This window comes from Erpetoichthys calabaricus, chromosome 10 (genome assembly GCF_900747795.2).
Source record: "Erpetoichthys calabaricus chromosome 10, fErpCal1.3, whole genome shotgun sequence".
In the NCBI taxonomy this organism is placed as follows: domain Eukaryota; kingdom Metazoa; phylum Chordata; class Cladistia; order Polypteriformes; family Polypteridae; genus Erpetoichthys; species Erpetoichthys calabaricus.
In genome coordinates, this window is record NC_041403.2 from 46,043,410 (window position 1) to 46,059,420 (window position 16,011).

Here is a 16,011-nt window from a genome sequence, read left to right on the forward strand (position 1 = left end):
ATTACTCAAAATGAAATTGTGCTTTTCAGTATTCCAGAATAATCTATTCATCTTAAAAATGTCTGCTGCTTTCATAGTGGATGCATTATTATGTGTGACTGAAACAATGATGAGTAACATAAGTACAAAAAGAAAATTATTATTGGAAAATCTAAATATGTAAAAGGGATCCTCTCATGTTTCAAAAGATTATGTTTCAGCCAAGACAGTGAAATAAGGAGAACAATAAAACATACAGGGCAGATTTTTATAATAAAAAGTAAAGAGATGATAAATTATTCAGATATCTAGATCAAAACATTACATGGGAGTACAAACTATTCACTGATATTGAAGTATTTCCTTATACACCGTATTACATGTTTTATTATTCCACTGCATTCAAGCAATTTTGTTCAATTTAATTAGAATTCTTTAATCCTCTTATTCTAACTAAAGGAGCCACTTGAAATGACTAGATGTTGAAGAAATTCTTTTTTTTTTATCTCAATATATTTTAGCAACAAGAAGGCACAGCTAAGGCTGAAAGATGTGCTGAGTTACTGTAAAGGGCAGCCTATTGTAAAAAGAAGGTGTCCAGCAGTGCTGATTATAAAACAGGGGTTCTTAAAGAAGAACAAAATGAGTTCTTCTCCAACTATTACTTGCAGAAACTGTTTATAAACCAATGAAAATGAGGAACTTGAAAAAGACTTTTTATGAAAGCCTACTTGATGCAACAAAAGTCATAAACTTGAATATTGTGGCTGTGTTTCAATTATTATTTTGAGTGCTGTGCATCTAGCCAGCCACTCCAAGACCTGATACTGAGAGAATAACGAGGAATTATGCCTCCGTGAAAGGAATTGCTACGCCACTCCTTAATGGCCTAGAGTGTGCCCTTAGAATGTGTACTCACCACATCTCAAAAATAAAAGCCATCCATACATATTACGGGAAGACCTACTTAAACTATTACAGGAAATAGAAAGCACTGTTGCAGCCAGTGTGCTGCTGACACATTCAGAATGAATTACACACTGCCAGACAAAAGTTTTTTTTTTCTTCCTTACACTGTTATGGCTCCCCAAACTACATTTTAAAAATATGTTTTTTGTGGAGCAGCACAGCAGGTAGCATTTCTGCTTCCGATCATCTGAGCCTAAATTCCTCCTCTGTGTTTTTTGCTTGTATTCCCTGTGGATTTCATCTGGAGACTCCAGTTTGCTCTCATGGTCAGCCATCTTCTCTAAATTGTGCCACAGTGAGAGGTTGTGGAGATGTAGTTCAGTGGGCACTGTGATGGACTGTCATCTCCTTCAGGGTAAGCTTTTAGCTTTGCACCCATTGCTAATAAACTGTACTGTTTATGCACCTGTTTGTGCAAAGCAGAATGTAAAGCCAAAATATTGGGGGTTAAAAGCAAAAATACATTGAATTGTGTCTATGCAATCCATTGTCTTGCCACAAGTTCAAAGATTTAAAAAATGAGCAAGTCGATGAAAATAAAATTAAATAAAATAACTAATTATGAATTGCTTTGGGCACCACTTTTCAGGATTAAGGGAACTCATAGACGCATTATTAATCATCATCATGGACAGCTCCTCGTGGACTTAATTTAAAAAACACAGAGGTTAGTGGAAGTAGATTAACCAATTCAAGGAATGTTCACCTGGAGGCTATCAGGAACTTGGCAACAGAGACACTCAATTGAGATAACTCTTAAAAAGTATTTGTAGAGCCATAGGACCGCTACTGCACTTCTGGAAGAATAGAATTATTTTTATTGCGCTTAGAAAATGACAAGTGACAGACTGCAAGCCAGGGGAAAAAAAACAAGCAAACATAATGACAGGCAAGGAAGCATATGCAGAAAGGTGCCAGGATGCCCTAAGCAGCACAGAAAACATAAAGGATAAGAGAAACGACTCATCTTGGAAATGTTTGGAGAAGAATGAGGTGTGCTGTTGTTAGAACATTTAAAATAAATCTTAAAATATTTTAATGGTATACCATTATTATTGTGATTACTCTGAGCTCTGTAATTATTTTGCCGTATTCCCTAATTTGTGAAATTATTTTGGAACATTTCAAACCCTGCAACAACAGAATGTGCTATTTGATGTTTGTAACTACTAAATTGAGAATTATGGTATATCATACCAGTTAAGAGGAAAATTAGCAATACTTCCAAAGTGCTATGTTTCTCTAATAAAAGTTAAGATATACAGTACATTATAGCCTACTATGGAAGTATGAAAAAATATTTTAAAAGTTATACTACTATAGTTTTACTAAACCACTTGACCCATTTCATGGTTGGCCAAGTCTTTCATGGTAGCACTAGGGCTTCAGTCCATCTCAGCGCCTACTCATACACAGCCATCAAATTTAGAGTCAACAAATCACCTAACATGCTTGTCTTTGGTGATGGTGGAGGAAAACAAGAGTACCGAGTGGAAAACCTACACAGACACTGGGAGAATGTCCAGACTTCATACAGACAACAATTGAATGTGTGATTTGAACACAAGATCCATCAGGCAGCAGTGCTAGCCAGTGCATTACCATATCACTGTAAAGGCCAACCGCTTTCTCTAAATCTGCAGTTAAAAAAAAAAGCGTCCCTGAACTAAGACCAGGCCACACTATTCCTGTTCAAACTCCATCGACATTACTGTCTCCACCCACAATAAAACAACCAAAAATGCATATGATGTAGTCATTCACCAACACTGGGCATGTGTTCATTGATGGAAACAAGAAGAGGTAGTGTCCTTCTTGAAAGGATTGTTACCTGGCAGCCACAGGATTTATCACAAAATTTGAGCAGCCAATAAATTCTTTGCCTTTCCAGCATGTATGGAGCATTCAGATTGGTCAAAATGCAATTTAAAGGTAAGCAATACCTCCATGTCCGCCATGTTGAAATATTGTTTTCTCTTGTGAAGGGTGACCAAGTAGGGAATGAGACATTCAAATGAGTAGGATTTAATTAGGGAAGGTCAACATAGTTAAACACACCAATCAAAGTGAAATTAAAGTTTGCACTTTCCAAACTTTATGTTTTCACCAATTCACACTGCAACACCAAGCCAGTGTTTTCAGAAGTATACAGCTCTGGAAAGTATTGTTAGAAGTCTCTGTTTTTGGGGGTTAAAAATGCATGGGTATTGTAGACGAAAACAGTGACTAATGTCAATTTTTAAACGAAAGTGTAGTAGTGTGGACGTGGTCTAAGACTGAGAGTCAAAGAGAGCAATGTTTTTAAAAAAAGATGTTGCAAAGCAGGACCAGGTTGACACGGGCCGAGCAGGCATTTCACTACAGCAACAGCACGTTGAAGCAGAAATTATGAGTCGTCAGATCATGTGACATCTTCAAGAAACCCCAAGATAAACTCAAAACAGTATACTAATGGTGAGAAATCAGTTAAATACTGTATGTTAATAATACAGTAATCCCTCCTCGATCGCGGGGGTTGCGTTCCAGAACCCCCCGCGAAAGGTGAAAATCCGCGAAGTAGAAACCATATGTTTATATGGTTATTTTTATATTGTCATGCTTGGGTCACAGATTTGCACAGAAACACAGGAGGTTGTAGAGAGACAGGAACTTTATTCAAACACTGCAAATAAACATTTGTCTCTTTTTCAAAAGTTTAAACTGTGCTCCATGACAAGACAGAGATGACAGTTCCGTCTCACAATTAAAAGAATGCAAACATATCTTCCTCTTCAAAGGAGTGCGCATCAGGAGCAGAGAATGTCAGAGAGAAAGAGAGAGAAAAGCAAACAAATCAATAGGGCTGTTTGGCTTTTAAGTATGCAAAGCACCGCCGGACAAAGCAGCTGCAAGGATGTACAATATAAAGGTAGTCTTTCAGCATTTTTTAGAGGAGCGTCCGTATCCTCTAGGCCAGTGTGAGAACAGACCCTCTGCTCACACCCCCTCCGTCAGGAGCAGAGAATGTCAGAGAGAGTGAGAGAGACAGATAAAAGCAAACAATCAAATATCAATAGGTGCCCTTCGAGCTTTTAAGTATGCGAAGCACTGTGCGGAAAGCATGTTGCTTGACAATGCAGCTGCACAGATGGGAGCAACATGAAGGTAATCTTTCAGCATTTTTAGACGAGCGTCCGTATCGTCTAGGGGTGCGAACATCCCCCCTGCTCACACCCCCTCTGTCAGGAGCAGAGAATGTCAGTGCAAGAGAGAGAGAGAGAGAAAAGCAAACAATCAAAAATCAATACGTGCTGTTTGATCTTTTAAGTATGCGAAGCACAGTGTGGGAAGCATATCGCTTGATAAAGCAGCCATGTGTAAGCCCAGCAAGGAAGAGAGCAATGTGAAGGTAATCTTTCAGCGTTTTTTGAGGAGCGGCGGTATCCTCTAGGGGTGCGAACAGCCCCCGTGCTCACAATATATTTGAGGAGTTTTATTTAATACATAATATGAGCTCTGGTTGGGTAGCTTCTCAGCCGTCTGCCAATAGCGTCCCTTGTATGAAATCAACTGGGAAAACCAACTGAGGAAGCATGTACCAGAAATTAAAAGACCCATTGTCCGCAGAAATCCACGAACCAGCAAAATATCCGCGATATATATTTAAATATGCTTACATATAAAATCTGCGATAGAGTGAAGCCGCGAAAGTCGAATCGTGATATAGCGAGGGATTACTGTACTGGGACACCACTAGTAACAGGTACTAAAGTCCATAACAGTATGGAGTGCAGTGTTATTTTAAATAATAATTAAAAACACACAGCTATAAAAAGTTAGAAAGTGATTAATTACTACAATATTTATATACTTACATCAATATATTTCAAAGTATTTAATCTAACATTGTCGGTAAATATATTACTTTAACTTTGATGAAAGTCAGTATATTTAGTGGCCATTTTTAGGTCCACCTATTTATAACCAGGTGGAACTCTCCTTTTTCTCTAGGATGGCCTGAATTCTTTGAGACACTGACTTTAAAAAAGCTTTGCAAACACTCCTTAAAGATTTTGGTCCATGTTTCAAACACTCGTTCATTCTGCAGACCAAACATTTTAAAGTTATCCCAAAGGTGTTCAGTTGGATGGACATCTGGAACTGTGCAAGCCTTTCCAATTTTAGTGGCCATAGGGCCTATAAAGCCTCATATTCCTCTTCTTGGCTGACAAGAGTGGAATGTGGTCTCTTCTTCAGCTTCTGCTGCCCAAGGTCCAATGTACTGTGCATTCTGGGATGTTCTTTTGTACACTGGATCAGTTATTGGATTATATGTTTTCTTTCTATTAACTTGATTTAGTCTGGCCATTCTCTTTTGACTTCTCTTGTTAACAAGGTGTTTTCCCTCACAGAACTGCTGCTCTCTAGATGTTTGTTGTTTATTGCATCATTCTTTATAAACTCTATAAACTGCACTATGTGAAAATCCAGGAGGACCGCTCTTATTCAGATAATCCAGCAGCAGCAACCATCCTGTGGTGAAAGTCACTCAGATCTAATGATTGGATGTGTGGATGAGCAACTTACTTATACATGCATATATATTGTAACCAATCACATTGTGCCTCATTCTTCAGGGCCACTTCAAAAATACGGGAAAAACACTGTATTAAACAGCTTTTAAATATGGAGGAAACATACTCTGTGTTTGCTTAGCGCCTGTTGTGCGCGACCAGCTGCCAGCTGAACCGCATAAGGCACTTATCGCACATTGCTTTGAGGTTATAAAGCCAGCTCACTCACCTGCTCTTCTGTTCTCTCTGAACTGTGCAGACTGCGTCCAGCTTCGTCCCAGCCTCTGTGCTTGTTTCTCAACAGAATCCTGCTGTGAAAGATGCCTTTGAGTTCTTTTAATCTCAACAATGAAGCTGGAGCAAGACATACAATTAGGAAGCTGTCCAGTTTGCTGTATGTTCAAATAAAAGCTCCAATATTGAATAAAGCCTGCAAAAAAGCCAGTTTCTCCAAGTGCCAGAAAAACAGTCTCTTTGCCCACATTTCCCCTGCCTAGCTCAGATAATACAAATGTGACAATATATACTGTATTCTGTAGTCACAGATGACACGGATTGGCTGGCATCCAGGCCAAAATAGATGGTTCCTTACCTGGCTGGGAAGCCTTTAGAATGGAAGGCTAAGATGAACGGGCATCCCATTCAGGTTGGTTACCAGCAAGCTTTTATAATGGAAGAACAGTGAAAGACATCATCACAGGGATGTGAATTCTTCCTGTACTCTGGGGGGCAGCATCCCCCTGTTGGAGCTCCAATTTCTGCACCCACACAGTTGCTATAGGATCTGTTGTCCCAGTGGGCAGCCCTGTTGGAGTACTTGGGTGCCACCAAAGGGAGCAGTCAAATGGACACTCCTCTGTCCTGGGGAGGTTCTGCCTGACCCATAAGGGCTTCTTGGTGGCAATGATGTTGTGACAGAAGTGCTCCCAAGTCTGTGTTGAAAAGGAGCTGCTCTGGTTTCACCAAGTGAGTCACCAGATTTGAGGAGAAAAGAGAAAGTGAGAAACAAAGAATAAGAATTGTGGGTAGAACCTGTAAGAAGGTATTTTTTGTAAAATAAAACACTTTGTGAGCTTTAGTTGTGTCTGGTGCTTTGGGCTCTGCTATGCCTCTTACAGGTTACAATATATATAGGTTTAGAACAGGTCATCTACTTGAAGCTAAGCATGTTCGGGCCCGACCTGTACTTGAATGGGAGACCAGGCAGGAAAAGCTTTGGTTGCTGCTGGTGGAGGTGTTGTTGAGGCCAACAAGGGGTGCTTACCCTCTTACCCAAGTCTGAATGTGGATCCCACTGCCCCAGTGCAGTAATGAAGACACTGCGCTATACCAATGGTGTCATTCTTTGAATGAGACGCAAAACCGAGGTCCCGACTCTCTGTGGTCATAAAAAATCCCTGAGCATCCTTCGAAAAGAGTAGGGTGTATACCAATGTCCAGGAAAAATAGTCCACCATAGCCTAGTTATTCCATCCATTTTCTAACCCGCTGAATCCGAACACAGGGTCACAGGGGTCTGCTAGAGCCAATCCCAGCCAACACAGGGCAGGAACCAATCCCGGGCAGGGTGCCAACCCACCGCAGGACACACACAAACACACACTAGGGCCAATTTAGAGTCGCCAATCCACCTAACCTGCATGTCTTTGGACTGTGGGAGGAAACCAGAGCGCCCAGTGGAAACCCACGCAGACATGGGGAAAACATGCAAACTCCTCGCAGGGAGGACCCGGGAAGCGAACCCAGGTCTCCTAACTGCGAGGCAGCAGCGCTACCACTGCGCCACTGTGCCGCCCAGCCTAGTTATTCTGGCCTCCTAAACATCCCCTGTCTCTAATTAGCTATCTTTCCCACCCCTTCACTGCCTAAAAGCTAATGTATGGTGAGTGTACTGGTACAAAAATGGCTGCTGTTGCATCATCCAGGAGGATGCTACAATTAGTGGTGGTTGAAGTAGCTCCCCACTCACTATGTAAAGTGCTCTGAGTAGTGACAAAAGAGCTATGTAAGCGTAAAGAATTATTAATATTATTAAAGTTATAGCCTGCTGTTACTCTTGTTGAAGCCAAGGACAAAAAAACATGGACACTCTTCTGCGGGACTGCACAGGTGGTAATGATCAATGGCATAAATAAGTTCTTCTACACCAGTTTTTATTTTAGTTGATCAGTTTAGTTCAAACTGGGTAAATGACAACCAATTTAAAAAGTACAGGTGCAGCAGATAGAACAGTTTAACCTTCAGATCCTCAGTTCTTACACTGAAGCAACATGAGCATTGCAACAAGACCCAAGGTGGTCATCCTTCATTAGCAAAGTCTCTTCCAGAATTGTTGTGGCAGACAGGAGTTTCAAAGGGTGCTGTCCAAAATCTTCTGAAGTACAGTACAGGGAAACAAGCAAAAGCTGAGGACCAGAAATAGAATAGTTAGCTGTGGAAACCGAGGGCAACAGATGAGTGATGCATCACCCTGACATTCCTTCGAATTCAAAAACTGAAAGACACCAGGCTCTGCTGGCAGCTCCAAAGTCACATAGAACACTAAAGCCCATTTACATCCCTCCCGGTCCATAGACGCCTTGTCATAAGTGGCAAGTGACGTAAGAACTGTTGCCAAAAAGCCATTCCTCCTTAGTGGAAACAAAGTCTAGTGATGCAAAAATACAAGTACTTGTATGTATATATGGATATGTACCAGTAACCAATAAAGAAGCAATATTAGAAAATACATTAATACTTTACAACTATATTAAAACAATTTAAAAACATAAAATTAATATCAGGCCCAAAACATCTATAATGATAAATAAAATGTATTGAAAAAAATCCAGAAGAATAAGAAAGAAAACTTAAAATTATCCAAAGCCATAACCCATTGGATTCATATTTTGCTTTTGCACTTTCCTTTCTTAAATTAGCTATATTTTAAACATTAATTGTTTAGTGTCTTAATACAGGGGTTTTCCACAGCTCCCCTCTTCCCTTTGCGTAGGCCTGAAGCCTTTTTTTCTGAGTATAAGGCCTAGGCCCCTGTTTTAATATTCAGGCCTTTTTTGAAGTTGGGGGCCCCAAATCAGCTGGGATAAATCATTTGCAATGATGGTTGACAAGAGTGGAACGTGGTCTGTTCTTCAACTTTTGCTGCCCAAGGTCCAATGTACTGTGCATTCTGGGATATTCTTTTGTACACTAGTTTTGGTAAGATCAGTTATTGGAGTATATTTTTTCTTTCTATTAACTTGAATTAGTCTGGCCATTCTCTTTTGACTTCTCTTGTTAACAAGGTGTTTTCCCTCACAGAACTGCTGCTCTCTAGAAGTTTGTTGTTTATTGCATCATTCTTTGTCAACTCTATAAACTGCAGTGTGTGAAAATCCAGGAAGGCAGCTCTTTTTCAGATGATCCAGCAGCAGCAGCAGCCATCCTGTGGTGAAAGTCACTTAGATCTAATGATTGGATGTGTGGATGAGCATCTTGCATATACTGTACATGTATATATATTGTAACCAATCACACTGTGCCTCATTCTCCAGGGCCTCTTCAGCCTTAGGGAAAAAACACTGTATTAAACAGTTTTTAAATATGGAGGAAAAATTCTCTGTGTAAAAGTGGGACTAAATAAACTAAACTAGACTGAATAAAATGTTGATAGAAAATGACCCACCAAGCAATTTTCATTATTTATTAATTTTTAAATAATTATTCATATTCTGTTATGCTTCTGAGCTCTTGGTCCATATTTTATGTATCCTTGCCCTTAAGCAAGATTTGTCTTAAATTCTAGTACACCTCAGATAACTGTGTGTTAGTTTTTTCATCACGCTCTCTTGAGTGTCATCTTGTCATTTTTATAAATGTAGCCGTTAGTTAAAAACATGTGCTTGCTTTTGCCGGTACAAATTCTAATGTGATGTACCATTAAGCTATATAGTAGCTCGAGTGTTCCTCTCTGTTCACTTCACATGATATCATAAGCCTTCCTGTGGTTCAAGTTTGCAAGTTAAGGGAAACAAAGTTTGTAGATGTTCAGGTCTTACATTTTTTTATTTATTTACATATATGATTTACTACTGCAGTGGGCTGGCACCCTGCCTGGGGTTTGTTTCCTGCCTTGCGCCCTGTGTTGACTGGAATTTGCTCCAGCAGACCCCCGTGACCCTGTAGTTAGGATATAGCAGTTTGGATAATGGATGGATGAATGGATTTACTATTCTTAGTATGTTTAAGTACTGCATTTAGAAGTAATTCCACCAAATTCATAGATGGTTTCAGATGTGACAGACAACACCAGAAATTATCAACAAGTATGCTGTGAAGTAGCGTCTATTTTACTTAAGCAAAGCATGAAAAACTTACCAAAAAGAAGGACAATCTAGATGCACATTGCATTTGATATTATAATAAGTAAACATTGTCATAACAATATAATTGTTTCACCCCATATTCTTCCTAAAAATGTTGCTCCTTTTGCGCAGTAACTGTTACAATGGTTAAAAATCTTCTGAAAAATATTGTATAACATGCAACTGTGCATATTGTGGAATATGACCCGGACACAGGCAGGCAGACACATTTAAATCACCCCACACACATTTATTTAGGGTTTCCATGTCACAATAATTCACTCACAAGCCCCAATACCCCCATAGTCCAGGCCAATCATTAATGCCTTCTCTCTCTGTCTTCAGACCGCCTCCTTCTCTCCTCCAGAAACCTTGTCCCTCTTCCACCCGACTCAAGTCCATCTCTGAAGGGAGGCGGCCCCTTTAAATAAGCACCTGGATGTGCTCCAGGTGTGTTCCCGGCAATCTCCCACCGACACGCCCCAGTGTGGCGGAAGTGCCGGCTGTCTCCCCGGAAGCACTCCGGGTGTCCCTGTTCCTCTTCCCCCCAGCACTTCCTGGTGTGGCGGAAGTGCTGGGGTCCAGGGTCCTCCAGGCATGGGGATGCCCCCTGGAGGTGACCACGGGCCCCTACAGGGTCGAGCTTCCCAGCTCTGTACCCGCGGCCCCCAGGGCGGTCACCCCCAAGAGGTCTGGAGGAGGCACAAGCCCTCTTCTCGGGTGTCCCGGCTGGGTACCACCCCCATCCGGGTACCACAATATATAATGTGTGACACATGAAAAAAGTACCCCTATGCACAATGAGAAGCCCTGTTGTGGTTATAACACAGCAAATATAGTCAAGTAAAGTAAGCAGGAAGCTTTCATTTTTAGTTCAGTCCTTTATGTATTTGCCAGAGCGAAGACATGTCCTGTTCATTAGAAACGTTGTATTTCGACTGTGGAGTTCTATGTTCATACAGCCTCCTTCAAGTTAAGACCTGAGGAATTTGTGGAACAATATCTTGTTGAGATTACCCCATGAATTGTACAACTGAGTAATCCTTCTGTCGCTTCCCTCATAAGTCAATGCAATAGACAGGTGTGTCACAAAAGTCTTGTTGATATGTCCCTCATGACTTGTTGACTATATTGTCATGCATCACCCAGCACTTTGCTTTTTACTGACTTTTAAACTAATAGTTTTTACCCAAAAAAACATCAACAAAATTGAACACACTATACACATATACCAGCTGTTTTATAATTTTTAATGTTTTAGTCGTAGAAAGCAACATAACATAGTGGTGCAGATGTTAATGCCACCCAGCTCCTGGGCCCTGTGTTTATCTTTAATATTACATTTTTATGGTCTTATTGCTTTTTTTCAGGGTACTCCACTTCAGACAAATGTTGACTTTAAAGTGACTTGGCGATAGGACATCTGTGTGTGCTTAAGTGATAGTGCCCTGCAAGAGACTGGTGCACTACCCATAGCTGGTTCCTTGCTTAAGCTGATATTACATTACGTGACTTCTCTTCAATGAGTATGTCAAACTTGCCAACTGCAGTTGCTGATTTCATCACCATACCATGTGTGGAGACTGGCTCGGACACAGACAGGCAGACATGCTCATGTCACTCAACATACATTTATTTACAATACCTACTATTTACAAATGTCCATGAGTGCCACAAACCCCAATCTTCCCCAAAGTCCAGGCCAACCACTCTGCCTCTTCGGACTGCCTCCTTCTCTCTTTCTAGCACCTTGTCCTGCTTCCACCCGACTCCAGCCTCAAATGAAGGGAGGCGGACCCTTTTATCCATACCTGGATGTGTTCCAGGTGTGCACCGGCAATCCCGCGGACACGCCCCAGTGTGGCGGAAATGCCGGCTGTCCTCCCGGAAGCACTCCGGGTGTTCCCTCTCTTTTTCCCCCCAGCACCTCCTGGTGTGGCGGAAGTACTGGGGTTCAGGGTCCTTCAGGCAGGGGGATGCCCCCTGGCGGTGACCATGGGCCCCTACAGGGTTGGGCTTCCAAGCCCTGCACCCGTGGCCCCCAATACAACCAGGGCGGATGCCCCCTTGCGGTCTGGAGGAGGAATGAGCCCTCCTCCTGTCTTCCTGGGCATCCCGGCCGGACATGAGCCCCGTCCGGGTGCCACACATGTTAAATTAAAGTACTGAAAATCACTGGACACATCACATTTAGTGAATAAGTGCCAACCTTTCAGCACAACCATGCTCGCTCCATTTTCTGACAGCCAATAATGTGCTGTCTTGACCAAGCCAGTGCTGTATAAAGGGTTAAGAGCTACAGAAAAGTAAATAATCTACTGTGATGCAAAACACATAAGACATTTGACAGATGACTTCCCTTCTATTTCTGAGGTCCAAATAACCTACGTTCCTTTTTCCTTGTCATTGCATCATAGGCATTGTTCTTCTGGATGAATATTCATTGGTTGTCAACTCTCATGCACACAGAGGCCACCCCTACGACTAACACAAAATCAAACATGTCACAATTATGTAGATCATGTAAATGAACAGTATGTCTGAAAATTGCTGGAAAAATCATCTAATATGACATGACCTTTACTCTGAATATGTTGATTATTCTTACTATGGCCCAAGTCCAAACCTGAACAGAATTAAGCGGCTATGATAATAAAAAGTTAGATGCCTTTGTTACTGGATTGGAGGATTTTTTTAAGTCCTGTTTATTGTAGTGGAGAGTTGGAGGCTACACTGAAAATCAACAGATACAAGGTAGACCAGCTCATCCCTGTGATGCTCTGTCACCTCTGTTCAGGTTGTCCTACTATTTAAATATTCTGTAAGCCATCTATCTGTTTTTTAATCTTTGTGTCTTTCTTAGTCTCTGTTTGTACTTCTTTTTAGTTTTGTTTTAATCACTGGCCACTTAATACAGTGTGCATATGGTTATCTGTGAGTTTTCTAGTTGACAACAAGTTCCTAAACAGGAATGTCCTGTTGGTTGATGATCATGCCTCTTAACCCGATGGATCATCCCGTTTAGGATAGATGGCACTACTGAAAGGTTTTTGTGAATGGTGAATTTATCCAGGCATAGCAGAGGGGCCAACTCTTTTGCCTGACTCAAGGTGATAAAAGTCCCCCTAGTGAATAGATGCACTTCTGATCACCATGAAGCAGAAAATAAACTGTGGTGCACTAGAAGCTGGGCAGAAAAATGCCACTCAGCTCATTCCTAAAAGGCAATTAGACGCATTCCTCGACTTGCAACCTTAAATCTAGGGCTAATTGATGTTGAATTTAAATATTCAAAATACTTTTGAAATGTTCATAGGTTTATATGTTTAAAGATACAATATGGGCTGACAATATGTGTTTGGAATATTGGTGGGCTGTACGGAGGCACAGTGCTTAGTTCTTCTGCCTCACGGATCTTGCTCTGTGGCTTTGAATCCTACCCCAAGTCCTTGGCTATTTGCAGTTTGCACGCTCATATGTAGGGATTTTCTTGAGGTATTTCACACACACCCCAAAAGGTGGGACGGTTTGGTTTGGTTAGTAATTACCAAAAAATGATCCTACACTAGATTGATGAATCAAACAGGTGTGATGCCTGATTCTGCACTGATAGACTCCTGTTCCCCATAAGCCTTCAATCGATAAGACACATCTGGGAAAAAAGGAACAGCCGGAGAATGCAAGGTCGCCCGCTTTAGGCATTGTCTTGTAAAATAAGAAAAGTACAGTCTATACAACACCACTTTCCTTTTTTATTTAGATCCAATGTTTTTTTTTTAATCCCGTGCTTTCTGATGTTGAATTTTAAAATGTGTTTCATATTCAAGATGCTATGTGTTGAAAAATAAAGACTAATTGAATTTGCTAAGTTCCATTTTTAATAACCTTAATTGTCAACTGTAACAGACAAATTTAAACAGCTCAAATAATTAGCATGCTTTACCCTGTATAAAGTCTCTTATAGATATATGGATTGTGGTGCTGTGTTGCTCTCATAATTATATATGAGCAATTTACTAATGCTATTAGTTAAATGGAGCCCACAAATCTGAGCAGCCAATCTTAATTAATTTAGGGAAATATTATTACGATACAAGACAATCCCTAGTATACATTTATGATGACAAAAATCTTTTGTAACCAGAAAGCTTTAGTAAGCACTTTCCAAAAAATTTTTCTTTTTACACTAGTTTCTAATGCTCAGATGAAAAAGAATATAATCAAGAACAGGAATGATTAACAAGGTAAAAAAATGTACATATGGCATAATATTCAGGAACTTTGTTAAATGTTTTGAAAGTTAAAGCATTATTGTTCTTTTTATTTACTTCATCAAAGTATATTAAATATTCTTGTTGCATTGAGTCATATCCAAAAAATTACAGCGGTAATAGAAAGTAATTACATACATTATAAGAGTACATACAACACATTGTGAAAAAACGAGTCTCAACGTACGAAACAGGTTTGGGGCAGCCACCCTTATATTGTCCCTGGCTGCAAATGGGTATTCAAATGAACGTAGAAGTGCTCTCTTTGAGTTCCAAAACTGAACTGATTTGGTTTTGAAAAAATGGCGGCTTTATAAGCCGAAACCGGAAGTGATATCGTGTAGGGCCAGAACTGGAAGTGATGTCACCTGGGTGCCAGAACCAGAAGTGACGTCGTTGACGGTGAAACAGGTAGGTTTTCCTGTATTTGGCCTGCAGAGATAACAGAGGAAGGTTTAGTGCACCGTGACACCTATGGCCTGGCAGTTAATTACCTCCACTTGGTCCACTCAGTTCCCTCCTAATCACACATGTGTGACAAAATGTTTTTAATAGAATTGTCCAATATCATACAGTTAAAACAGTTACTGTTTTCACTGTACATGCTTCCACTGGGATCTCTCATTAGGAAACATAATGTTAATTTTCACTCGTATGCAGATGACACCCAGTTATACCTTTTTAAATACAGATAAAACAGAGATGTTAATTGTTGGAGGGAATGATGCTGATCACAATAATATTTTGTCATCATTTAACTCAGTTGGAATCCCAGTCAATTTTACTGAATCAGCCCGCAATCTAGGAGTTATCTTTGACTCTAGCATGTCATTTAAAGTGCATATTACAAAGTTTTCCAAAACATGTTTCTTCCATCTTAAAAATGTTAGGAAATTAAGGCGCTTTTTAAATAAACAGGATTCTGAGAAACTAATTCATGCATTTATTTGTAGTAGGATTGACTACTGCAATGCGGTGTTCACTGGATGTTCAAACTGTTCTTTATACAGCCTCCAGTTAATCCAAAATGCGGCTGCAAGAATTATTACAAGAACAAGAAAATACGAACACATAACTCCAGTTCTTAAATCCTTACACTGGCTCCCGGTTAAGTTTAGGGCAGATTTCAAAATCCTTCTTTTAACATATAAAGCATTAAATGGTCGAGGTCCGGCTTACTTGTCTGAACTTATCATGACTTACAAACCTGAGCGCACATTAAGATCTCAAGATGCCGGTCTGCTTATGATTCCAAGGATTAATAAAATAACAGTGGGAGGTCGAGCTTTTAGTTACAGGGCCCCTAAACTGTGGAATGGTCCGCCTGCTACTATAAGAGATGCCCCTTCGGTCTCAGCTTTTAAATCCCGGCTGAAGACTCACTACTTCAGTTTAGCATATCCTGACTAGAGCTGCTGATTAACTGTACAGACTGCATCTCTGTTGTTAGTCATTAGCACTTAAACATAAGTAACATGACAGTTATAATTGTATAATAACCCTCACTTATTCTGTTTTTCTTCTCGGTACTCAAATGTGGCACTTGGTGCCATGGCCCACCTGCCAAGTTGTTTTGCCTGCCTAAGGAAAAGTCATCCCAGATGGAGGATCGCAGGAATCGTGGGAAAGAGGGGTCCTTTCATCGGATTGGCTGGCCCAGCACTGTTTCAGCCGTGGAATGGCCAAATGGGGGAGGCAGCTTGAAGGATGAGGTCTCCAGGACTCTACACAAATCCAAATCTTATTATGGGATATATCATCTACTGTTAAATTCTGCTCTGTACTTCTAAAATTTATATTTTTTATTTCTTACTATATTGAGAAATTGTTCTGTTCTGTGTACTGCATTGTATTGTATTGACCCCCTTCTTTTGACACCCACTGCACACCCAACCT